Here is a 25,615-nt window from a genome sequence, read left to right as displayed (position 1 = left end):
AATGAACTTCCCTTTATGAAGTCTACTAGCTATCTCAAGTCTTTTGTCACAACAGTAGAAAAATGTGTAAAGGGGTCCTAAAATAAATGGAAAATTCACTAAGGAGCTACTCTATTGGGAAAATCACAGCATCATTTAAACAAGTAGCTTATGCTGGATTGAAAATTTAGAGCTCTTTCTCACTTTGTGAAAATGAGTAAGTTCTCAGATATAGTCTCTCTTAAATGGAGAAAAGCTAGACAAATTCGATGAAATATTTTCATTTCACAGTATCAATATACACATATTCTAAATCTCATTCCAAGTCTTACCTAAAAATACCAACATATCATTTTGGGAATATAAGCTCTTGATCTGTGGTTTCTCGATGCCTTTCTTCTCATACTGCTTAACATTCCATTGGGATCAGTCAATTGCAGTTCTGTCTTAACAGCAAGAGCTTTCCTCAAATGTATTTTGGCAATACTGAAAAAAAAAAAAACATATACACGATTATGGAAAAAAGGTGGTGCTTTTAATCTATAGTATTTTTTTTTTTTTTGATTTTTTGAGACAGGGTTTCTCTGTGTAGTCCCGGCTGCCCTGGAACTCACTCTGTAGACCAGGCTGGCCTTGAACTCAGAAATCTGCCAGTCTGTGCCTCCCAAGTGCTGGGACTAAAGGCATGCGTCACCACTGCCCGGCCTATAGTATGTTTTTATCATTTCTATTACTATAAGGAATTGTGTTTGGTCTCACCTTAGAGGTCCACTTTTTAATTACATAATAAATTTTTATCTGTGCTTTTAGTGCCATAGTCAAAATTAATTAGTAAATAAAAATAATATGAGATATTAAAAACATTGAAATTGAATTGTAAGTAATATATCAATACTTAGAAATGTATATAGAGAGAAGTAAGATTCTAATACTTTTATTTTTAGTTTGAAATTTTTATGTGTGAGTAATGTATTTACATGATTTACTCTCATTTCTCCATCAATTTCCCCTGAAATTCATGCTCTAGTTTTTTAATTTTTAATTTTTCTATAGAAATGTGAAGGAAATATATGAAACAAAAATGAACTATTTATTATCTATGAATCTTAACAAAACTAGATAAGAACTTATTAAAATAAAGAAGAAAAAGTAATACTATTAAAGACCAATAATTTAAAATAAAATTTAACAACACTGTATAATCAAAATTAGAAAATTTGCAAAGTACCAAAACTAAAAATGAATGGATACCACTGCAGACCTGATAGACAATGAAAGAAAGCACATTAGAAAAAAATGTGTAATAATACCTTTAATAAGTTGGTTTGGATAGAAAAGATGATATACAAGTCAATATGTAAAAATTTTGATAATTGTGAAGATGGAGTGAACATGTTTTGCACTGGGATCTCAGAGAAAGTATACTATGGTTGAGTGTGATTTTGTTATCTCCAATGGATCATTGTGCTCAAAGGCTTAATCTGGGGATGTGCCTATCAAAGGGAGCATTTGGGAGTCAGATTCTAGGAGGAAATCCTTTGGTAGTTGAATACAGAGCCCATAAAATGTCTGTATGGCCATACTACCCTTCTTTGAGATGCCATTACTTTCTCCTACACTTTTGTCATGATATGACATCACCCATTATACTTGCCAGAGGTTGAACAATTGTGCTTTCCAGTCTTCAAGTGTGATCTAATATTGTATGTAAAATTAGCATTGACTATCTTTAATTAGCTAATTTAAGTATTTTGAAGTGAGAAAATGGTTATTAATACACTATATTATTTATATAGACATAATTTTGCATTAAATATTTACATAAAAAATTATCATATTATTAAAGATGATCTGAAGATCCACCTTTATAGGTAAACCATTTACTCAAAATCAATTTGAAGTATCTAATCTTAGTTATTTTCCTCTTTTATCTATTTATCTTTTTATGCTTTTCAGTTTGTCTTCCATACTTAAATTTAAGTTTTACGGAGATAGTTAACAGAACTGTTTTTTTAATTGCTTTATTCTGAATGTATTTAACATACTGATACATAATGATATCTCAATCATTCTTCAATAAATTCATCATTTATTACTGAAAAAGTTATGGTACATGGATGTTAAGTTTAGTGGTAAAAGTGCTTTCAACAAATGAAAAACTAAAGCTTGTGTAGTTTCCTGGAATCCATAGATAGATAGATAGATAGATAGATAGATAGATAGATAGATAGATAGGTAGGTAAGACATTTGGCATTACATAATCCCTTTTCTTTTTAGGTGGTTTTTAGGAATGGTGATTCCCCCTGAAGCTCTTATATTTTTGAGAATAGTTCTTGCTATCCTGGGTTTTTTGTTATTCCAAATGAATTTGTAAATTGCTCTTTCTATCTCTATGAAGAATTGATTTGAAATTTTGACAGGGATTGCATTGAATATGTAGATTGCTTTTGGCAAGGTGGCAATATTTACTAAATTAATCCTGCCAATCTATGAGCATGGGAAATCTTTTCATCTTCTGAGATCTTCTTCAGTTTCTTTCTTCAGAGACTTGAAGTTCTTGTCATACAGATGTTTCACTTGCTTGCTTAGATTTACTCCAAGATATTTTATATTATTTGTGACTATTGTGAAGGGTGTCATTTCCCTAATTTCTTTCTCAGCCTCTTTATTCTTTGAGTAGAGGAAGGCTACTGATTTGTTTGAGTTGATTTTATATCCTACCACTTTGCTGAAGTTGTTTATCAGGTTTAGGATTTCTCTGGTGGAAGTTTTAAGGTCACTTAAACTTAAGTATACTATCATATCATCTGCAAATAGTGATGTTTCGACTTCTTCCTTTTCTACTTGTATCCCCTTGACTTCCTTTTGTTGTCTAATTGCTCTGGCTAGGACTTCCAGTACTATATTGAATAAGTAGGGTGAGAGTGGGCAGCGTTGTCTAGTCCCTAAATTTAGTGGGATTGCTTCAAGTTTCTCTCCATTTAGTTTGATGTTGGCTACTGGCTTGCTGTATATTGCTTTTACTATGTTTAGGTATGGGCCTTGAATTCCTGATCTTTCCAAGACTTTTAACATGAGGAATGTTGAATTTTGTCAAATGCTTTCTCAGCATCTAGTGAGATGATCATGTGTTTTTTTTTTCTTTGAGTTTGTTTATATAGTGGATTACATTGATGGATTTCCAAATATTGAACCATCCCTGCATTCCTGCAGTAAATCCTACTTGATCATGATGGATGATTGTTATGATCTGTTCTTGGATTCGGTTTGTGAGAATTTTATTGAGTATTTTTGCATCGTTATTTATAAGAAAGATTAGTCTGAAGTTCTCTTTCTTTGTTGGGTCTTTGTGAGGTTTAGGTATGAGCATAATTGTAGCTTTACAGTGTTCCTTCTGTTTCTATTCTGTGGAACGGTTTGAAGAGAATTGGTATTAGGTCTTCCTGGAAGGTCTGATAGAATTCTGCACTAAAACCATCTCGTCCTGGACTTTTTTGGTGGGGAGACTTTTAATGACTGTTTCTATTTTTTCAGAGGTTATGGGACTGTTTAGATGGTTTATCTGCTCCTGATTTAATTTTGGTGCCTGGTATCTATCTAGAAAATTGTCCATTTCATCCAGATTTTCCAGTTTTGTTGAGTATAATCCTTTGTAGTAAGATCTGACATTTTTTTTTAATTTCCTCTGTTTCTGTTGTATGTCTCCCTTTTCAGTTCTGATTTTATTAATTTGAGTACTGTCTCTGCGCCCTTTTGTTAGTCTGGCTAAGGATTTACCTATCTTGTTGATTTTCTCAAAGAACCAGTTCCTGGTTTTGTTGATATTTTGTATAGTTCTGTTTCTACTTGGTTGATTTCAGCCCTGAGTTTGATTATTTCCTGCAGTCTACAACTTTTAGGTATATTTGCTTCTTTTTATTCTAAAGCTTTCAGGTGTGCTGTCACGTTGTTAGTGTATGCTCTCTCCAGTTTCTTTTTGTAAGCATTTAGGGCTATGAGCTTTCCTCTTAGTACTGCTTTCATGGAGTCCCACGAGTTTTGGTGTGATGTGTCCTCATTTTCAAAAAATTCTGAAAAGTATTTAATTTGTTTCTTTATTTCTTCTTTAACTAAGTCATCACTGAGTAGAGCATTGTTCAGTTTCCTCATTTATGTGGGCTTTCCATTGTTTTTATCATTATTAAAGGCCAGCCTTAGTCCATGGTGGTCTTATAGGGTGCAAGGAATTACTTCCATCTTTTTGTATCTCTTGAGGCCTGTTTTGTGACCAATTATATGGTCTATTTTGGAGAAGGTACTATGACGTGCTGAAAAAAGTTATATTATTTTGTTTTAGGATGAAATGTTCTATAGATATCAGTTAAATCCATTTGACTCATAACTTCTGTTAGTTTCATTGTGTCACTGTTTATTTTCTGTTTCCATGATCTGTCCATTGCTGAGAGTGGGGTGTTGAAATCCCCCACTATTATAGTGTGAGGTGCAATATATGCTTTGAGCTTTAATAAAGTTTCTTTTATGTATGTGGGTGCCCTTGCATTTGGGGCAAAGAAGTTCAGAATTGAGAGTCCATCTTGGTACATTTTTTCCTTTGATGAGTATAAAGTGTCCTTCATTATCTTTTTTTATTACTTTTGGCTGAAAATCAATTTTATTTGATATTAAAATTGCTACTCCAGCTTGTTTATTTGGACTATTTTCTTGGAAGATTGTTTTCCATCCTTTTACTCTGAGGTAGAGTCTGTCAAAAGACAGAGGTGTGTTTCCTGTATGCAGCAAAATTCTGGGTCCTGTATATGTATCCAATCTGATAGTCTATGTCTTTTTATTGGAGAATTGAGTCCATTGATATTAAGAGATATTAAGGAAAATGATTGTTGCTTCCTGTTATTTTTGTTATTAGAGGTGGAATTATGTTTGTGTAACTGTCTTCTTTTGGGGTTGTTAGAAGATTACTTTCTTGCTTTTTCTAGGTTGTAGTTTCTCTCCTTGTGTTGGAGTTTTTCATCAATTATCCTTTGAAGTGCTGGATTTGTGGGAAGATATTGTGTAAATTTGGTTTCGTCATGGAATATTTTGTTTTCTTCATCTATATTGATTGAGAGTTTTGCTGGGTATAGTAGTCTGGGCTGGCATTTGTGTTCTCTTAGGGTCTGTATGATATCAGCCCAGGATCTTCTGGCTTTTATCGTCTCTGGTGAGAAGTCTGGTGTAATTCTTTTTTTTTTTTTTATTAGATATTTTATTTACACTTCAGATGGCATCCCCTTTCCCCATTTCCCCACCCCCACCCCCCTTAGGAAACCCCTATCCCATGCCCCCTTTTCCTTTTTGCATTTATACATTTTTTAAAAATAATGTTAATCATAGGCTTTATAAGTTTGGAATTGTTCAATCAGAGGTGTAATCCACTGACCAACCTAGATATAACAACTATCTTTGACTGGTGGAGATACTTGAACCTCTGCCTCCCTGTCTCCCCCCTCTTTCACTCTTTCTTCACCTAGCTTCTCCTCTCCTTCTTCTTCTCCTCTTCTTACTCCTTTTCTTCCTCTCAGTACTCCTACTACCTTAGCTCCTCCTACACATCACCCTTCCTGTTAAAATGAAACTTTTCTCTCAAAATACAATTAGAACATAATTATGCCAATTTGTACCAGTGAGGTACAGGATAGTCCTAATACCCAGTCCATCCTTTTGTTGACTAACCAGCACCTCTGTCATCTATTCTAACTAAAACATGTAGTTCTGAACCTGGCTTTAGGATGAATGTCAGCTGATGACCATCCACTCAAGTCTTTTCTCTTAAGGTCAATAGCTATATGTTTTCAACCCCATCAGAAATCCAGAATGACTGAGTTAACGGCCATACCACCCTGAACGTGCCCGATCTCGTCTGGTGTAATTCTTATAGGTTGCCTTTCTATGTTACTTTACCTTATTCCTTAATGTATTTAGTATTTTTTTTCTTTGTTTTGTACATTTGATTATTATGTGACAGGAGGTATGTCTTTTTTGGTCTAATCTACTTGGAGTTCTATAGGCTTCTTGTATATTCATGGACATCTCTTTCTTCAGGTTAGAGAAGTTTTTCTCTATAATTTTTTTGAGTATATTTACTGGCCCTTTAATTTGGGAATCTTCACCCTCATCTATACCTATTATCCTTAGATTTGGCCTTTTCATAGTATCCTGGATTTCTTGGATGTTTGGGGTTAGAAGCTTTTTGCATTTTGCACTTTATTTGACGTTTGTGTCAATGTTTTCCATGGTATCTTCTTCTGCACATGAGATTCTCTTTTCTATCTTTTGTATTCTGTTGGTGATGCTTGCATTTTGACTCCTGATCTCTTTTCTAGGTTTTTAATCTCCAAGGTAGTCTCCCTTTGAGATTTCTTTATTGTTTCTACTTCCATGTTTAGATCCTAGATGGTTTTGTTTAATTCCTTCACCTGTTTGCTTGTGTTTTCTTGCAATTCTTTAAGGGATTTTTGTGTTTCCTCTTTGAGGGCTTCTACCCTTTGACCTTGTTCTCCTGTACTTCTTTAAGGGATTTATTTATGTCCTTCTTAAAGTCCTTTATCATCATCATAAGAAGTGATTTTAATTCTGGATCCTGGTTTTTGTGTTTGATGGGGTGTCCAGGGCTTGCTATGGTGAGAGAACTGGGTTCTGGTGATGCCAATAACTTTGGCCTCTGTTGCTTATGTTCTTGTGCTTGTCTTTTGCCATCTGGTTAACTCTAGTGCTACTTGCACTCACTGACTCTGACTGGAGCCTGTCTTTCCATTTATGTTGCTTGTATTAGAACTCCTTAGGGTCCAGCTGTCTCTGTAATCCTGTGATCCTGAGCTCCAGCTGCTCTGAATGCAGTGGCTCCTCTAGGATGTCTAGGGATATGGTGTCTCCAAGGTAGCAGACCATCTAGTTCTCTGCTGCTCTTGGTGCAGTGGCTCCTCTAGGATGTCTCAGGCTATGGTGTCTTCACGGGAGCAGACCAGCTAGGTGTCCACTGCTCTGAGTGCAGTGGCTCCTCTAGGATGTCTCAGGATATGGTATCTTCATGGGAGCAGACCAGCTATGTGTCTGCCCCAGTCACAAGTCCAATATATTTTCTATGGGACAAAATGTTTCATGTCCTATGAATAACAATATTAATCAGTCCTAAACCAACCTGAATGGTTTGCAATATTTACAATTAATTTATCTGTAGGTTAAATTTATGCAGGCAAAATTTCTAAATCCATTATAAATCCTTAATGATGCACAATTAATAACTTTGTCTTAGTTCTTACATTGATGTGATAAACATAAGCTTGAGGAGGAAAGGGCTAGTTTTAAATTATGTCTTTTAGATCATTATCTAGGGAAGCTAAGGCAGGAAGTCAAAAGAGGAAGTAGAAGACAGAAACTGGACAGAGGTTATGCAGGGTGCTGTATAGTGTTTTGTTACACAAAACTTGCTCAGGCTGCTTTCTTATGCACCTAAGAACAACCTCCTCAGGTTAAGCATACACACATTAATCATCAATGAATCAAAGAGCCTACAGACTTGTTCAGTGAAACTCTTTTTTTTTTTTTTTGGTTAATGAATATTTTTTTTATTAGATATTTTATTTACACTTCAGATGGCATCCCCTTTCCCCATTCCCCCCCCTTAGAAAACCCCTATCCCATGCCCCCTTTTCCTTTTTGCATTTATACATTTTTTTAAAAATAATGTTAATCATAAGTGTTATAAGTTTGGAATTGTTTAATCAGAGGTGTAACCCACTGACCAACCTAGATATAACAACTATCTTTGACTGGTGGAGATACATGAATATCTGCCTCCCTGTCTCCCCCCTCTTTCTCTCTTTCATCACCTAGCTTCTCCTCTCCTCCTTCTCCTCTTCTTACTCCTTTTCTTCCTCTCAGTACTCCTCCTACCTTAACTCCTCCTACACATCACCCTTCCTGTTAAAATGAAACTTTTCTCTCAAAATACAATTAGAGCATAATTATGCCAATTTGTACCAGTGAGGTACAAGATAGTCCTAATACCCCATCCATCCTTTTGTTGACTAACCAGCACCTCTGTCATTTATCCTAACTAAAACATTTACTTCTGAACCTGGCTTTAGGATGAATGTCAGCTGACGACCATCCACTCAAGTCTTTTCTCTTAAGGTCAATAGCTATATGTTTTCAACCCCATCAGAAATCCAGAATGACTGAGTTAACTATAATTGTGGGAAGCACAAAGCATAGCTTCTAAAACTTAGCCAATTTATAGAGACCGCTGAACACCTGAAAAGCCCCTATACTACCAAACGTTGGAGCATCAAATCTTCAGCCTTCTGGCCCAGAATCATCTGACAGACCTTGGTGATGCAGGATTATTAAGGACTGATTACTCTGTCTAGGCAGATATAATCAGTCGACTATTCTGCATGTGTGTCCTTTTCTGGACAGTAATTTGTCTGTAGATGGAGAGAGGCAATTCTTGCCTAGTGGCTGTTACCACACAACTGGAGTAACTCCAAGGATGCTCAATTTCTTCTTAGAATCCACGACAGGAAGCTGTCAGGAGCAGACAGGTCTCTAATCAATATGAACATTAATATATAAATATTTGTAGCGTCAGTTCTATGGACTTCTGATGTTTTGAAAACCAACTATCCATGTAAGGTAACCTGGACTGTTGTCTGTTCACTCCTCTCAGCTATTTCTAAATAAAATATGGGAAACACCCTAACAATAAACTCAAAAATATGAATTTGCTATAGTCCCTTAACTCATAGGTTAAGCGTCCCAAATCAGCTAAAAAGGTTAAAAAAGGGTTGGGTCTAGGCATTGTATTCCTAAATGTGTTATACAGGCACAATGCCCATGAGCGTATCAATATTCATCTCATTTTTATATTAATAAGAGGCTTGTACCAATGAAAACCTTAAATTTGAGATCAAAGTAAATTTTGTACCATTTAAGAAATTATAACTTCATATTGATAATAATTATACAGATTTCTACCAATAGGTTATGGCTATGCAATAAGTCCTAGCTAATCCCCCCTGTTCCAACAAAACCACTACTTGTCCCTAGAAAGACAGACCATTATTAACCACATTAGTCCCCAAGCTCAGGGAATAGGGGTGCTGACTCTTCTTTAACTTCTTCATGCTGATTAATGGCGTTGAGATTTTAGAAGAGGGGTTGGGGGGAAGAGTAAGTTGATAAGCCTCTAATGCTGTGTCTTCACTGAATCCAGATGGAATTCCAGGACATCAGAGGTTTGGGCAGGTCTGCTCAGTATGCTCGATGAGTAGATACACCAAGGCTGTGTATTCTGCAATATACAATTCTCAGAACAAGTTTTAGTATCAAGAAAAAAAAATTTCCCACCCCCAGGGGGCTGACATTTTTTTTTAAAGATGTTGGTTCTGAAGACTTTTTTTCCTCCCCTTGTTAAAATTGGTTGTAGTATTTACATTTCAGATTTTATCCTCTTAGCCTACTTCCTCCCACCACCCAGAAACCTCCTATCCCATCCCCCTCCTCATGCTTCTATGAGGCAGTGACTGCACCTACCCCCCCCACTATCCTCTCCCCACCCTCATATCATTCCCCCCCCCCACTGTGTGTTCATTTTTTTTTATGGGACCAAGAAACTCCTCTCCCACCTATGTCTGACAAGGCCATCCTCCCCTACATATACCTCTGGAGTCTTGGGTCCCTCCTTATGTGTCCATGTTTTGTTTCCCTATTTGCTCCCTTGAGCATTTTTGTTTCTCGTTCTAAGTAGAACTGAGGCATCCCCTCTTGGTCTTCCTTCTTCATGAGCTTCATGTGGTCTGTGGGTTGAGTCTTCACTAATCCAAGCTTTTGGGCTAACATCCGTGGAGATATGTTTGTGTAACTATCTTCTTTTGGGGTTTTTGGAAGATTACTTTCTTGCTTTTTCTAGGTTATAGTTTCCCTCCTTGTGTTGGAGTTTTCCACCAATTATTCTTTGAAGTGCTGGATTTGTATTGAGATACTATGTAAATTTGGATTTGTCATGGAATATTTTGGTTTCTCCATCAATAATGATTGACAGTTTTGCTGGGTATAGTAGTCTGGGCTGGCATTTGTGTTCTCTTAGGGTTTGTATGATATTGGTCCAGGATCTTCTGGCTTTTATGGTCTCTGGTGAGAAGTCTGTTGTAATTCTTATAGGTCTGCCTTTATACGTTACTTACCCTTTTTCCCTTACTGCTTTTAGTATTTTTTCTTTGTTTTGTACATTTGATGTTTTGACTATTATATGGCGGGAAGTATTTCTTTTCTGGTCTAAACATTTGGAGTTCTGTAAGCTTCTTGTATATTTATGGACATCTCTTTCTTTAGGTTAGGGAAGTTTTCCTCTATAATTTTGTTGAGGATATTTACTGGTCCTTTTAGTTGGGAGTCTTCCCCCTCATCTATACCTATTATCCTTAGGTTTGGCCTTCTCATTGTGTCTTGGATTTCTTGTATATTTTGGGTTAGTAGCTTTTTGTATTTTGCATTTTCTTTGACAGTTGTGTCAATGTTTCCCATGGTATCTTCTGCACATGAGATTCTCTCTTCCATCTCTTGTATTCTGTTGGTGATACTTGTGTCTATGACTCCTGATCTTTTTTTTAGGTTTTCTATCTCCAGGGTATTGTCCCTTTGTGATTTCTTTATTGTTTCTACTTCCATTTTTAGATCCTGCATGGTTCTGTTTAATTCCTTTTCCTGTTTGGTTGCATTTTCTTGCAATTCCTTAAAGGATTTTTGTGTTTCCTCTTTAAGGGTTTTTAATCTGTCTACCAGTGCTCTCCTTAAGTTCTTTGAGAGCGTTATTTATGTCTTTCTTAAAGCCTTCTATCATCATCATGAGAAGTGATTTTAATTCTGATTCCTGCTTTTCTGGTGTGATGGGGTGTTCAGGGCTTGCTCTGATTGGGGAGCTGGGTTCTGATGATGCCATGTAAATTTGGTTTCTGTTGCTTATATTCTTGCTCTTGCCTTTTGCCATCTGGTTAACTCTAGTGCTGCCTGTACTTGCTGTCTCTGACTGAAGCCTGTCTTTCTAGTTATCTAGCTTGTGTCTGATCTCCTAGGGTCCAGATGTCTCTGTGATCTTTTCCAGCTGTACTGATTATAGTGGTACCTCTAGGATGCCTCAGGATATGGTGCCTCCAAGGTAGTAGTCCAGCTAGGTGTCTGCTGTTCTGGGTGTAGTGTCTCCTCTAGAATATCTCAGGATATGTTGTCTGAAGCTCTGAGTTCATTTGTTCCTCTGTGGATCTGGATTGAGTGGACCTTCCAGTATGTCTCAGGTGGAATTCGGGGTCGACACAACGGCAGACCTGGCAGAGGTCTGATCCAGGCCTCAGATCTGGGAACTAGTTTCTAAGACACTGTCCAAGTTAGAGCGCCTGGGATCCCTGCTTCCTCTGTGTTCTTGGAGGTTGGGGACAGAGCTGCCACCCAAGATCTGCTCAGTGCTCTGGCCCAGACTGGAAGGATCAGTGAAACTCTTATGGGTATATATTCTCAATTGATGCTCATTCTTTCTAAATGACTCTAGCCTGTGACAACTTGACATGCAAACTTTCCAGAACAAATATATCAAACACAGAATGATTTTCAGTATATTTGAATGTGGAAAATAATTTATTTCAAGCTTTCTAATGACTTACAAGTTGCTCTTCCAATGTGCTAAAATACAATTCATATCCAAATGCAAAATTTATTTGTGAGAATTAAGTAAAAATGTGACAGTTTTATATATTAAAAGTGTATAATTTTTTTCATGCTAGTTCATAAATCAAGTTCAATGTATCAGTGCCGTTAAAAAAAATAAAATACTACATACAAAATCAACTTTAACTATTGGAATATCATTACCATGTTTTTTGCAAATATTACTAATTCAGAAAATGTCTCTGAATTATTTTTTATAATTTTCTGTCAGAAAACTAACATAGTTTAAATGGGTTCCTAGAGCTGTGGAGAAAGTTTATCATTTGGTTCTAGTAGCTAACATGAGTTTAGTTCCCTGTATTAACATAAGCAGCTTACCATCTATTTATAACTGTAATTCAGTGGATTTGACAATCTCTTCTAGACTTCACATGTATCTACACATCTGTGTATACATACAAAGTTATACATTCATAAATTTAAAGAAGTATTCATAAATATTTTAAATGATCTATTCATAAAAATTTGGTAGGATAATATACAAACAATAGAGAGTAGGTATATTTGTGTAACATTTATCAAATACAATTTTCTATTACTCACCTAAAATCCAGATCCTAAGTTGAAATTGACAATCTTACATAACTTTACAACTTGATAAATAGTCTCACAGTGTTAGATAATTGGTGTAATGAATAGAATGATACATCATGGTTAAACATTTTAGATCTTAGAATAATATCATTATGCTTTTAAAAATATTGAAAATTATTTTGCACTGTTAATAGAATTATAATAATCTTCATTGTGAATCCTTTCTTTCTAGTTAAATTATTTTGCCAGTAATTTTAATATAAAGTAAAATTATGTTGATTCCCTGGCAACCAGACTGACACAAAATTACTTCAAGCTAGTTAAAAGATAATGGGAAAAAGTCAATCACAGAAATATCTTTTCCCACACTAGATCTCTATATTCCAGAAGGTGCAAGAATTATTTTTCAGCATTTCTGACAGACACACTGGAATAATCATTTGTGTCAAGCATCACCTGTAAAAGCTTTTGTGATCTTTTAGGTAAGCTGACTCATTTCTGGTTGAATATTTGTTTTTCAATGTGAAATGATTGAAAAGTTATTTGCAAAAAAATCACAGATCCAAATGCAGCTATTGCATTAAGGAAATGCAATTCCTGTAAAATAGTCATATTTATAGATATTTGTAAACATGATTTTTTTATATATGGATATAAACAAAGTATTTTTATGACTGGAGAAAAAATGTTCTTTCATGTGAAGACACTAATGTGCTATCAAATTTTACCCTTTAAATATACGTGTGATTCATTACAATAATTTACGTGTGAAGCATTATTTAAAATGCAAATTACAAATACTGCATATTTTTCTATACTACATGGATGAACTTTGGGTTAATTTTCTAGCAAATCTTTCCCCTGGAAGATTTTTGCAAAGGTGCTCTTTGTTTAAGGGAGTTTCAAGTTCAAAAGTGAAATAAGACATTAGAGAAAAAATATCACTGCCAAACAAACACTTAGAGAAAAGCCAGGCAAGGTGACACTGGGCTGTAATCCCAGAATTTAGCATATAGCTGCAAGAGGGGGTCAGGTGTTCAAGGCCGTACTAGGCTAAGTGAGACCCTTGTCTACAAAAACAAACAAGCAAAACCCCCAAAATTTAGAAGAATATAAAAATTATGTAGAGGACATACTAAATAAAGCAAAAGTGCTAACAAAATTTTTAAATAATATGTTGTCATTTATTCCCTACCAAAAAATCAGTATTGCACACATCTACTTATATTAAAGATGTAGAAATAAACAATCACTTTCATTTTGAAATGGAAGTAAAACCACCATCTATGAATTCTTTATAGTATTTACAAAAATATATTTAAGGACATTAAAATAGAAATAAAATGAAATGTAACAGTGGGGTGGACAGATTTAAGAATTAAAATATTAATTTCCATCATTTGCTATGGAACTCTCTTTTCTCCATTTTGCATTATCCTTGACTTTGTAGGCATCATGTAAATAAATGTCTAATTAGATCTTGTTTATTAGGTTGCATCATTGGTTAACTTGGAGGAGTTTGGATACTTTTATATTTTATAAAAATATAAAAGTAAGCATGCTTACTCTAGTGAGCCTACTTATCATGACCAAAGCATAAATGTCAGCTCTGCAGCTTATAGCTGGCTTAGCTTCAACAAGAATGTCAGGCAAAGTGACAAGGCAGAAAGCAATTCTGAGTGATGACATGGCTGTAGATAATAGATTGCTTTTTCAAGGATGCTGCTTCAGCTTTGATCTCTGAAACCTTTCATCCTAAGGGGGGAAAAGTTCTTTGAGTATTCCCCTAGACTATGAACTATGTATATTTCAATCTTTGTACCATACATCGTCTCTATGGTCTTTGGATTATTAAAATGCCAAGTTCATTTTATTTTAGGGCTCATTTTTTATGCCATTAGGACCTAGAGTTAACTGTCATCCATAGAACCAGAAGGCATTGCTCTCATTCCACTATGAATATAATCTCTACTATGAAAACAGTTAAGTATTCATGCACTGTTTGATATTTTGTAGCAATATATAGGAAGAAAACCATATACAGTGTCTCATTTTTTTGAATGTGCTACCCATTACTTGTACAACCCAGTCAGTATTTTGGTCATAGGATTATTTAGTACAAATTTGTAAAAAGAAAAGAAAGAAAAGAAAAACAAAATAAAAAATGTTCTCATCTTCTCTTAATTATTTCTAAGCATGAAGTTCAAAATATAATAAAGGCTATTGCTTAAATATTACAGGTTTATGAAACAGATTAGCCCTGCCAACACAATCTTTATTTATTGCAAAAGAATAAAAAAATGACCATTTCTTTCAAATTGTATTATTAAAGGCAAACTCTATAATCTCTTATTCTTATTATAATTGATTACAGAATTTGGAAATGCATGTATTCTAAATTTTGGTAAAAAAATAACCCTGTTATTAATAATAACAATTCATGAGATTTAAAAATGTCTCTCTAAATATAATTATAATAAATTGACTTCACTGTTCCAAAATTAAGCCAATGGAATAATTCAGGCTAATATTAACAATTAAGTTCACTTTATTTCCTTAAATGAATCAGAAATGATTCATTTGTTTATTGTCACTATAAAAATTTTCTTTAACGTTATCAAGTCCTGCTCTGATGTTCACCCAAGAACTTACCTTTTATTGCATTCAAAAATGACATGAGATTTTGACCCTGTCGTTGTGTAACATACTTTTTATCTTTATTTAACTGACCATGATTGTACTTAAGCCTTGGTTAAATACCCAAAATATCAAACTGGCCTTTTTTTTTCCCCCAAAAGTAATTAAAATTTCCATTTGTCACTGTCTGTATACAAACAATTCTGAATTGCAAACTCCCTCTCCTCTGACAAATCCAAATTGTATAGTGAGCCCTGTACCTCAAAGGAGGAAAATAAAATAAAATGAAATAAGATAAGATAAGAAAAAAACTACTGTGTACACATGAAGAAATGGTATATCTGTTGCTGTCCTTCTCATTACTCCTACTGTCCATGAGTGTGGAGATGTTTCTTAGGAGAGATTTGCTTCAAATGTCCATACACTACCAATATATTCCCTGGTCTGGTGAGGTGAAACTAACACTTATTTTTAAGACTCTGACCTCTTTCTGATTGTAGATTTATTGATCATAGCAATGCTATAATATTTCACAGAAATGTCATATTTTTCTAAAGTATTCCTTTCTGTACTACCTTAGAAAAGGCACACAATAAATCATATAACCTATTGAATCAAATATAACTCAGTTAACAATGGCAGTCTCAAAGTCACAAGCAAATAGTTGTATCAGGACCATGTAAAGAAGTAAACAAAAAATGCTATTCAGAATGTCACAGAGAGAGTCACATGTTTCATAGTCTACACAACCTGTGACCAGGTTATTGCTGTAATTTGTGGTTAGCTTTATGACCAACATGAGTATAACTTGTGACTAGCTTTATGAGTATCATGGAATCTGGTTAAAAAGAACTGGTAAATAGAACATGTTTTTTCAGCCTAAAACCACTGTTGAGCCACATTCAATCTAGTCTATTATTGAAACTCTGAAAGTAAAAAATTAGTTGACAATATATTATAACTGCTGATGTAGTTTAGAATGCTGTGAACATCTGAAAAGTGTCTTTATCAAATTTGCCACTGTCTGAATGTGAGCCTAATCAAATATATCTCACTTCAGAGAGGTTTTCCTGACATGTTCGTAATTAAGATAACTCTAGAAACATTAGGGCTATCAGAGGATAATGGATTTTTATTAGGTTTACCACTGACCCCAAACATGTACAACTGAGGTACATGAGGCATGAAATTTCCTTAGCAGGTACTATCTGTTTATGAGATTCTGTACTTTAGATTAATCTTTAGAATATCAGAAAATTAAGATCCCTTCATACATTATCTAGCTTGTCCCTGTGCATGCTGTCCCAGGCTGAAAGTTAATATGTGTGTCAGTCCTGTTGTATGTGGAAGACAGTGGTTCATTAATGCAATCTATCTCCCTCCTTCTTGTAATCGTTCTGCCTCCTCAGAATAGATCCCTGACCACTGAGAGGAAATGAAGTCATTCCACTTAGAAATGTATGCTCTAAAGTCTCTAATCTTTTCACATTGTCCACTATTGTATCTCTGCATTAATTCTACTTATATATTTTTTTAAGAAAATCATTTTGCTTTTTCATTTTTCTTATATACTTATGTCTCTCTTATTTATGTAACTTCTAAATTACTTGCAATGCGATTTTGCATAGTCTCAAAAGCACAAGTTGTTTTATTTTTATTCTGAAAATAAATATGTTACTAACAAAATTCAAGTCTCATATGGCTTTCTTAGTTTTCTTAACAAAGAGTTAAAAACATAGAAGGAAGCTCAAATGTGACTTTATCAGAGTTGTGAGAAAAACAATAGAATAGGCACATTGTTAAACAACAGCTGCTATGAAAAGGAGGATGAAGAGGATGAGGAAAAGGAAGAGAAAGAAGAGGAGGAAGAAGAAGAGAAAGGGCCTCCCATTTTCAGTTAGGAGCAAAGACCAAACAGGATGAGACAGGAGGCAATTTTATCACAATAATTTAATTTCATCTATTTTTGTTTTCTTCCTAATAGGATATTACTCGACTGAAAATAACATGAAACATTTTCATAAATGCTAATAAAAGTAACAATTATTTTATATATCTAAGGGAAGTTTGTATGCTAATCTTCAAATGGATATGTACTATCATGGTATTCACTTCTGAGGCATGTTGCATTTAGTCTTGAAATAATTTATTTTCACAAAATGGTAACCTTATGTAGTTCTTTGAGCAGTTTTTTGGCACTATGACATCTTTAAATAGTGGACTTCAACAACAAAAACAACAAAAAACTTATGTGCTTCTCACCTCTACTGGCTGTCAAAGGCAGGGCAGCTGGGGTTGCAGGCACATCTATCTATGATGCCATCCCAGGTGGGCTTGAATCTATATTTTCTCATCAATACATTACTAATGTTGTTTGATATTGTTTCTTTAAGTCCTTCAGATTTTAAAAGTGCTTCTATTTCCTATCTACTAGGAATTTAATTCAGATTTCCACTCATATTTGAATTTATAATACTTAAAATTGAAATTTGTAACACTTGTATTCTTTAAATATAATTGAGGTTTTTTTTTTTTTTTTTTTTTTTTTTTTTTTTTTTGCTGTGAGTTTCATCTAAAGTAAAATACTTGAATTCTTTCATTAAGAAACCTTAAGCCCCTTTATCTGTTTTTTTGTTTTTTTGTTTTTTTGTTTTTTTGTTTTTTTTTTTATTTCTCCTAAATTGTTTAGGTCCATGGAAAGATACCTATTTATTTTTCTAGTAATACATTAACTGGTAGTCTTAAATTTCACTGCAGACACTGAAAACATATTTTCCTTTCATGGAGTCTATATCATCAGGATGTACACTTTCGTGCTAATCACCTAACTCATTCTCACTGCCATGTTTTGTCAGGTTGGGATGACAAAACGCTTAGAGAAGCTCTGGTGTTCTAGCTCTTTCTCACATAAATTTTCATACCATCATTTAATATTAAGTACCATCATCTACCATCTAACAGATCTCTGAGAACTTTGAGGTTCTGGTCTCCAAATTAATTAATTTTCTTTCAAGGTTTCTCATTGCCAGTTTAAGAGGTATAAGTTAAAACCCTGTCATTAGCCTTTGCCCTAGTTTGCCTTGTTTTGTGGTATCAGGCTTTAATTGTGTTTGTTTGTTTGCTTGCTTAATTCCTCATAGTTCTGAGAGGGAACACAGAACAGAGTCATGTGCATGCAATGTAAGTATTTTCTTATTAAGCTGAGCCCTTGGTACCTCCCATCTATATCCAGCTTTCAAAGTTTTCTTTGTTTCAAAGAACAAATTTACAGTTACCTTTGTGGGGTTCAAAAAACACAGATGCATGGATATTTCAGTTTGCTATTGTTTACTAGACATTCGTCTTTTATCAACAATATTATCAAAAGTCAAACTGTACATGTCTTTGGTATCTTTAAAGTTAGTTGTGCTCAGTGACTTTATTTTATGAATTTTGTCTGCTTTAGAGTTAGTGAATGGAAACTAACAATAGTGAACATCTTTTACAGACCTGTTTCTCTGATGCGATCATTATTTGAAGAAAAACAAAATGAGAATTTAAGACATTTTTTCCTAGACATCATTCACTTACCTTCCACATTATCGTATCCAGTTCTTAATACTGGCTGGTTTTCTAATGCTTGAGAATTTCTAACGTAGTGGTTTTATTCAGTTTAAATTATGCAACATTTTCTAAGATTAAGAGATATGTTGATGTGGAAAGTTTGTGTAATAATGATGAACAATAGATATTGACAGAGAGAATAAATTTACAGAGGAAACAATTATTTGCTGTAAGATCAAATGGTGTCTCAAAATATAGTGATAAGAAACATCTGAAAAAGCCTTTAAAAATCATTTGACTCTATTCTAAGGAAATAACAAAATTCAGTTGATCCAGAAAACTAACAAGCCATATTTTATGAACTAAGTATAAAAGATGATAGCTCTACTGGATAAAAATTATGTTGGTTTTTTTTTTTTTAATTTGGAATCTAGGATGCTAAATTTAGTAATCAGTGTCTTGCATACATTAATTTTGAGATTAGTAATCTCATTCAGATGTATTCTGAGATTAGAGAAAGAAATAAAGAGATTTATCTGGAAGAGAGCAGATTAGAATGTCTTTGATGTGATTATTTGACAGTAAATAGTCAAAATAACACACAATGCTTTCTATTACTACAGGAGATGATACTAGTAAATGAACTGCTCCAGTCATGTGTGATCTCCCATTGGAAGCAGACATGTATGGGTATGTATCTGAGCCCAGCTGTACTAAGCAGCTAAATTGATGTTAGTAGCAACCTAGGAGAATCACTTTCCCTTACATAATGTTCTGCCATTTAATGGAGAATTTAGAACTGGATATATTACTGGAGTAAAGTTCAAAAACTAATGATGTTAAAACACAGTTCAGGGCTCAGCTGTTACTCGTAGGAGCCACAAACAGCAGCCTCTGTCTCAATTTCTCACCTCTCTCTCACACCAGCACCACCAGCTATCAGCCTCATGGAAGAATTATCCAATGAAGCATCTGGGCAGGACCAGAAAAGAAAAAGTAAACGGTAGCCTGAGAGCCATATCGCTTAAATATAACAACATGACCTGGGACAGGTTGCCTCTCAAGACCATTATGCAGTGCAGCAAGAAGTCAGCAAATGTTCCTCACCTGCCTTCTATGACAACACTATTGAACATATTATTTTCTTTTTAATTTTGTTTTATTTATTATTAATTTTGGTTAGCATGTAATAATCATACATTCTTCTCATGATGAAATATTTTATATCTAAAAGAACACTTTTCTAACAGATGTTCTGACACAAAGTTAATAAAATAGAATATGTCCATAAAAATAATTGAATGATTGTTTTTATTAAAACTAGGAATACCTCAGTAGCCAATAAAAGGATCAGTCCAATTATTTTAGTTTATTTTAATAATATTTCTATTTTTATTTATTTTTCATTTTTCATATCTTTATTCTGGTATAAGTATCTTTTGAAAGCCATGCTTTAGTTTGTACAGAGGAGACATATATTTTATCTGCTCTCTACCCATTCCACAATTGTGTAATATCTATTATTATTTCTATATAACAATATACTTTCCCTCAAAATTCCACCACTTTTATTCTCTCTACCTCAATCCATTCCTTTTATTTACTTTTTAAACTTCCAAATCTTTAATAATTCTTAAAGTCTAAAAAAATCTAATGATGCCACAATACTTCCAACCTACATATATCCTCACCTCAAGTTTTCTTCATTTTCTCTAGTTCTAACCCCTGTTCTCACACAATTTTCAACCTGTTCTGCTTTTAAGTTTGGTAATACCCTAGTATAGGTCATGTTAATTTTTTTGTCCAAGAGACCATTGTTTTTAATGGACTAATATGACATTTGAATATTCAATTTATCCAGAAATTGTGGTTGTTCTTCAGTTAATGTTCTACATTGATGCTATTACAGGGATCATACATGGTGACTTGAGTGCATGGAATGAAGCTTTAATTCTGAAATGTAAATTTTGACAGAGCAAAACACCCGCGTACTCAATATTGCAAATAATTCCACTGACCAAATATAAATAAAAAATAATTGTAAGTCATAAAATAACTCCAGATGGAGTATAATACTTAGCCTTCTCTGAGTTATTTGCTGCAGAAGAAAATATTTGTGTGTACTTGATTTATTATTTTGTTGTACCTTAAACTTCTCTGTAAGTCTGAAATTATTAAAAAAAAATCTCCAGATTAAGATATTCTATACGAATATTTGATAATTTCCAGTAAATTGAACTGATATGTGAAAAGTGAAGGAATTTTCTTAGTCAAACATATAATCACACAAAAAATTCCCAGTCAGACATCATGAAAAACATGTTATGTGTGTACATATTGAATTTTATGTCTTTTCAGTTTTATTAGCTCAAAATTGTGGTATCAGGGAAGCAATTTTGTTTATCGATTTTGATAACTGAACCAAAGACAAGCTAACTGCTAAAACTTGTATGCTTGTGAAGAGACATAGTCTCACCTCATAAGTCAATTGTGTAAGTGCCTTTTTCATGTTGCTTCACTTCTTAAGAATTTTTCTGCATTCTATTCAATGATGAACAAACTCACATGAAAACTATTTAATGAGCTCAGAACTGAATATTGCAATAAGAAAATTCAACTCCAATCTTTTATCATAATTGACATTTATTTTATGACCATTATTTTCCCATCTTTAGTAAAATATAATTTCATTTGATTTCATTTTTGATATTTTGACAACAAAGATTGATTTATTGATTCAAGCTACCCAATATGTGATGGGTATATATTAAAAGAAATTCAAAATGAAGTTTATTTACAATTAAGGACACAATGGAAATGATCAATACGAAACCCTCACTAAGAATGTTAATTACCAAATCTTTCTTTAAGAAAAGCAATGTGGTAGCAGTCACAAGCAATTCTGCTATACTGAATTAAAAACAAAATTAAAAGTTTTGTGCTAATCCCTTTTTGTTTATTATATAGATCAGTAGATGCATGAAAGCTTTAGAAACAAGGGGAAATTTTTATAATGCAAACATTAACCTTAACAGTCTCTATTATTTCAGTAATACAGGACTCCAACATAAAAGAAATGTTCAAGAGCATTTACAATTTCTTAGATTGTTAATTTTTAATTAATTCCATTAAATAGAAAAAGTCTAGATATATTAACATGTTTGATTAGTATACAATAGGTGCTATCTTCATTTCACATATCAGCAAACCAAATTATGGACCTGAAGACTCTGCTCTTACAGAGAACCTGTGTTTAGTACTCGATACTTACATGGAACTTACACTCTTTGTAACTCTAGCTCAAGGGTATCTTTTGTCTTCTTCTGGCATCTACAATCAAAAAGCATGTATTAGTGTCCCTACATACATGCAGGCAAACATATATACACATAAAATGAAAATAAACAAGTCTCTATTCAGAATAAAAAGTCAGGTCAATACACAGGTAAGATAGTGTTTTGAATCATAAAATACTAAAGTGTATAATTAATGTATTTGGTAAAGAAATACTTAAATGCCTTGATGAATTTGACATCTAGAAAATTACTTTTTTCTATATTTAGTATTAACCACTTAATATGATTGTTAGAGCCAGAAGAACAGTTCACTGTGAGACTGTCTCTTAGAAATGTCAGAGACACCAAGAAATCTGAACAACATGGCTATCTAAACAAGACCAAAGCAACAGCAATGAATGTGCTAAAAGGAAGGGGAATGGATGCAGGTCCTTACCCTAGATAAAAATCTATGGACAACTATGGACTGCTATGAGCAAGAGAACATCTTTTCAGGGCAAGAATCTTAGGACATAGGGTGACTAATAAATAAAAATATAAATTGTGTAAATAACAAAAGTTGAGAAGAAAGTCTATTTATTACAGATTCTACTCTTCAGAAATGTGATTTCAATGGACATAAAGTCGATGTTTATAATCCAAGACATCTAAAAGGTTGAGGCAGGAAATTTGTAAGTTCTGACCTAGCCTGGAACATGAAGTGACATCCTCTTTCAAAAGAGAAATAAGAGAACTGGCTGAGAATACTTTATTTGTATGGGTAAAGATATGAGATCTAAGCACTGTATCACAAGAAAAAAAATAATATATATCTTCACATTTTCAACCTTTCATCTCTAATCTTGAAATATATGAGAAGGGCTGGTCACTTCTTTTTCTATTGTATTATAAATCTGAAATCTCACTTCCTTCATAGATTCCTTGGTTTCTAGTGTATTTCTAAGAAATATTTTGTGTATCTTTCACAAATTTTTCATTGAGGATGGCTTATTTTATAATTTATTATCCATTGAAAATTAAACTCTTCAAGATTTTAGGTTATACATACTTAATATTTATAGTTTATAGTTCCAATTTGACATCCATAAGCATTGGTGTGTGTATGTGTGGGGGACAGACAAAAAGTTGTGTATCTCTGTATGTGTGTGCGTGTGTGTGTTTGCTTGTTTATGTTTTTTCTTAGAACTATATCCTCAGCTGTTTAAATATTTTTGAGAAGGTTTAAACATTTCTACTCACCACAATTAGAGCACTAACAATAAAAAAATTAAACTATTGCCTATACATAATGCTCAATAACTCACAATTTTAATTATCACAACTTACAGAAGCCTGAACAGTATACAGATAGCTCTACCATTGAATTAAAAAAAAAATTCAGCAACTGTTACTATCTAGAACTTCTTGGCAGCACAAGGCCTAACAATCCATATCCCCTTCAAACATTAACTTTATAAATGCTTAGGGAAAAGGTGGGAAGCTGACACTTCAAAATGAACTTAATGGGCCCAATATTGTGTTGTTGCTCTGCAGATAATCTTAGCTGCTAATAGGTGAAGTAAACGATAGCTTTGTTGTTCATAGAAGACATTTTACAACATTATAAAGCTAATTATGTTATTGAATGTTAACATTATACCCATTGTTATAGGTGATTAAATATATGATTAGATGGAACACAGATATTCTTTAATGTACAATTTTATCTCTTGTTGATGTGTTTCTTTTATCATTTTATCAGTTTCTTATGTCTTTACCTCTCCTCCAACTCTTATTCCCCCCTAATTACTCCCAATCCCCCAACTTTAGATAGGAAAGAAATAAGGTTAGAGTGGGGAAGGGTCATAGACCTGTATAGGCAAATTTCTGCTGATTAAGGTCCTTGAGTTTCTTAGGACCAGTCTAATCTCCCTTGACAGAATATCCAGAAGCACAGAAGTCCAGCAAACCAACAATCCAGCAATAGTAAATGCAATGTACCAGCATTGGTAGAGGTAGCAGCCAGGGAAAAAGTAACACCTCAGATGACCTCTGCCTCTCTCCAGGTTCTGGTCTTTAGACCCTCTCCAAAATTAAACTAACTGCAACTGACAAAGATCATGCCCATCCTAGAGCATGAGAAAATCACAATTAAAGGCTGTAGACAAAGTGAAGACACTCCATGTCCCTGGGATCAAACAAATACATATTCTTATAACTGGGTTTTTAAAGACACCAAAATTCTCACTAGAGTCTAATGATTGTTTTCATTTTTACATACTACTTGTATAATTTAGATACAAAAGATGTCAAATTTTTCATTGAAATTAGTATTTGCAATGACATTAAAATCTGTGCAAATTAATTAAATATGTTTTGTTAAATAAATAATATTTTCATCCTATTGAAAAGGTATCAGAGCACATATTTTTATTTCAACATAGATGTATTTTAAAAAATGAAAATAGTCTTTAGTGGAATTACCCTTTCATTTTCAAACCCACATATATTTTCTTGAGGTTTAGAAGTTTGGGTGTATATATTCAAAATTTCAGAACACATTATAGAGGAAATTTGCAGGCAAAGGAAGATAAAGAAGCTGAAAAGGTTGATTTTAGTCACTTAGGAGAAGAATTCTGTCACTGGTTCTTTGAACTTCTTAATTCTCAGAATACTTTTCTGGGACCACCTCAAGATGAATGGGGCCCACAGCACTTCTGGCATGATGTCAAGCTTAGGTTTTATTATAACACCTCAGAACAAAACATGACAGACCACCAAGGAGCAGAAATTGTGAGTCTTCGCTTATTGTCATTAGTCAAAGAGGAATTTCTTTTTCTCAGTCCCAACCTTGATTCTCAAGGATTAAAATGTGCGTCTTCTCCTCAGGGATTAGTTATGGTTGGAGTTGCAGGCACTGTCCACCAAGGAAATACTTGTTTGGGCATATTTGAACAAATTTTTGGACTTATCCATAGCCCTTTTGTGGAAAATACTTGGAAAATCAAATTTATCAACTTGAGAATTGTTGGAGGAATTTCCCTTGCTTCTGGATCATCACTGAAACCATCTGTAACATTTGAGCAGAGTGATCTGGAGGCCTTTTATAATGTAATCATTTTGTGTAATAGCCCTAAAATAAGACCTAATGTAAGGCAGGTATTGGATAGTGGGACTGGAGACCAGGTTTTACATAGTAGAGATGAGTCATTATTGAAAAAAAGGGAAATGAATTTGCCTAATCCTCTAAAGCACTGAGCATAGTCCCTCAGCCTGAAGAAGCTTCAGAGTGACAACCATCTATAAACACTGCAGCTGTGAGAATTGACATATTTTAGCTGAAATACCTTTTGGACTACAGACTAATGTGAATACTTGCCTATTTCTACCTGAGTTACAGCAAATGTTCTGAGAACTTATTGCAGTCCACCAAATAAATCCCACTTTAGATGTTAAAAAAAAAAAAAAAGAATTGTGTGTCTAACCAATGTAGCATTTAATAATTTGAGTGTATGAGATGTTTCAGGGTGCCTCAGGTATTTTGTTCTAGACTTTAGCAATAATTATAATAAATTCGTAAATTATGCAATCATGTATGTATATGATCATACTTTCTGTCAGAAGAATTATTTTTGAATAAAAAAATTAAAAAAGTTAGATTTAAAATATATGATTTGTTTTACCTTCTTAAATATCACAGAATGACCACCTCCCCACCACCTCTCCTCTACCTTCATTAGACTCCTGAACCATACAGGTAAGCTTCTCTTCAACATCCTATCTTCTCAACTTGCTGAGTCCTCTGGGCCAAGCCAAGCTGTCATGAGCATCCTGCTCACCCAGGAAGGCATCCATTCTTTGACCACCTCTCCTCTGCCTTCTGAACCATACA

The 25,615-nt window shown here is 33.9% G+C and overlaps 1 pseudogene; it reads left to right on the top strand.

Annotated features, from left to right (window-relative positions):
- The first annotated feature begins 22,205 nt into the window (after positions 1–22,205).
- LOC117707343 (uncharacterized protein C3orf38 homolog pseudogene) lies at positions 22,206–24,981 on the top strand (annotated as a pseudogene).
- Positions 24,982–25,615: the final 634 nt, after the last annotated feature.

This window comes from Arvicanthis niloticus, chromosome 4, assembly GCF_011762505.2.
Source record: "Arvicanthis niloticus isolate mArvNil1 chromosome 4, mArvNil1.pat.X, whole genome shotgun sequence".
Classification (NCBI taxonomy): Eukaryota; Metazoa; Chordata; class Mammalia; order Rodentia; family Muridae; genus Arvicanthis; species Arvicanthis niloticus.
Note: the sequence above shows the minus strand (reverse complement) of the source record. Positions and strands in the feature narration are given on the sequence as shown.